Consider the following 2,274-nt stretch of genomic DNA (forward strand, 5'->3'; position numbering starts at 1 on the left):
TACATACATGTGTTATATGTAACACTCATACTGTTAAGTGAAAAATTATAATATTAATGTAGCATTATTGTTTGTTGATGTTTCTCAGATAGCACGATGAATTCTTTAAGTCTTCCTAAAGTTTACTCCTTTCTGATGTCAATCTGAGCACAGATTTATATGAAAATAGCATGTACAAATAATATCATATGTTATATGGGTACCTTATGTTTCCTCCAAACCCTAACTTTTATTTAAAAAGTATTCCTAAAAAACTTACGAATTCTCCTTTTGTTTATATTTTTTTCATTTTCCTTTATTTTCAGTACCTATACAGCACATGATATCATTTGTATTATATTTTCATAGCAATTTGTGCTCAGATTGAGGTCAGAAAGGAGAAAACTCTAGAAACACTTAAAGAATTCATCATGCTATCTGTGAAACATTTACAAACAGTAATGCTACATCATATATATATATATATATATATATATATATATAAACTTTACAAAAAAGAATCGTTATAAATAAATTTATAATGTCCAAGTTCAACGTATATAGTTATTAACAAAGAAACTCGTTTTCAATGTTTAATATTATTTTGTAAAAAAGATGTGATATAAATCCAAAATTACTTTTTCACAAAAAAAAAGTAAAAAAAGAAGCCAAGCCCTAACAGCACGGGGACGTTCTGAGTAGATCGTAATGCGTATATTGCGATCATCTCAGAATATTCTCATATGTACTGCGATCGACTGAGTACATTCTGAGTAAATACGCGCGCGATACAAAAGCGTACGTATCATTTCAGTCAAACCTGAGAATGTACGCACGCGATAGAAAAGCGTACGTATCACTTCCGTACCCCTGAGTGAAATCTGAGAACATTCGCGCGCGAAAGAAAACTGAATGGGTGCATCCAGTAACGTAAGCGCTCAGTGAATACCCTAGATTTATCTACTGGATGCAACCGCTCCTTAAGCTGCTCACAGTGAGCGGTCGCCATTTTCGTGAGCGTAGTTTTCACCGCTCACTCCGCTCACTTAATGAATGCATCAAATAGTACAAGAATTATTGAGCATTCAGTGAGCACTCTAAATTTATCTACTGGATGTAAATACTCCCTAAGCTGCTCACAGGAAGCGCTCGTCGTTTTCATGAGCGTAGTTTTCTATCGCTCATTCCGCACACTTTAAGCCCGGCTTATATAGCTTGCAGAACGCAAGACGCAGACCGTAAACGCAGACGCAAGATGACGATCAGCTCCTTGATTGGTTGATCGTCATCTTACGTCTGCATATGTAACCTGCGAATATCCATAAGGATTAAAAATAAGATAAATTTTATGCATTACTAATTGTTGTGTCTTGATTAAAAAATTATTATTTTTTACAAGTAATTAAAAAATTAATGTATTAAGTAGTTAAACACTATTTATATGTATAAATTTTTTATAACTTAATATCTAACCTAAATGTGTGTGTGGTGTGTGAGATATGTTCCGTATAATATTTTTTATGAGTGGACTTTTAATATAACAAAATTATTTTTGTAGAGAGAACATGTCATTTATAGAAGAACAATACATAATTGATGGTGTCGTATATAACATAACGGAAACTAAAGATGTTCACAGAAGAATAGAAAATGGTAAGTTTAATAATTAAATATTTAATTAAATCAATTATTTTCGCTGAATACAGTATAATGTAATTTATATTCAAAGAAGTATACAGATATATATATATATATATATATAAAGTAATTGTTATTACAGATCCTGATTTCGCATCAAAATGTGTTCGTCATAATTCCTCGCAATTAGAATTCCATGTACAAGCTGCAACAGAAAATGAAAGTGGTTAGTAAAACAAATAGTAAATTATTATGATGAATTGAGTAAAGTATATAGGAATATAAAAATTTTTTGTTAAAATATTTAAGTCTCTGCAACATTGCACTGCAATATGCAATCTTGCAACGTTGTAGCAATGTTGCTGCAAGCTTCTGTGCTGTATAGGCATTGCTGAGATTCGAGCCTGAGACCTCTCCTAGGTAGCAGACTTACGTCAAAACGGCACCCAAATCTAAGTAAGTTCAGGATCAATAATAACCAAATAATGATCAAAAATATCTTGAGAATATCGTCAAAATGATAGTCTAAAGTCACAGATCGATGACGACATTTTAGACAACTTAACGACGTTTTATGACGTCTATAAACGTCAATAATACGTTTTTAAGACGTTATACAGAAACGTCATTAAGATGTCACAAAAAAGACGTTTTACA

At 31.8% G+C, this 2,274-nt stretch overlaps 1 protein-coding gene across 3 annotated transcripts in view; it reads right to left on the minus strand.

Moving 5' to 3' along the window:
- Nucleotides 1-1,633: 1,633 nt before the first annotated feature.
- The window catches only part of LOC116852289 (thioredoxin domain-containing protein 17-like), a 9,225-nt gene continuing 8,584 nt past the window's right edge, over nt 1,634-2,274 (minus strand). For all 3 annotated transcript variants that reach the window (XM_032832487.1, XM_032832486.1, XM_032832484.1), the window contains one exon: nt 1,634-1,822. The gene's annotated coding sequence lies outside the window, so the exon portion shown is untranslated. The remainder of the gene's footprint in view (nt 1,823-2,274) is intronic.

Source organism: Odontomachus brunneus, unplaced genomic scaffold, assembly GCF_010583005.1.
Source record: "Odontomachus brunneus isolate Ranch 3 - 2012 unplaced genomic scaffold, Obru_v1 Obru_scaffold_211, whole genome shotgun sequence".
Classification (NCBI taxonomy): Eukaryota; Metazoa; Arthropoda; class Insecta; order Hymenoptera; family Formicidae; genus Odontomachus; species Odontomachus brunneus.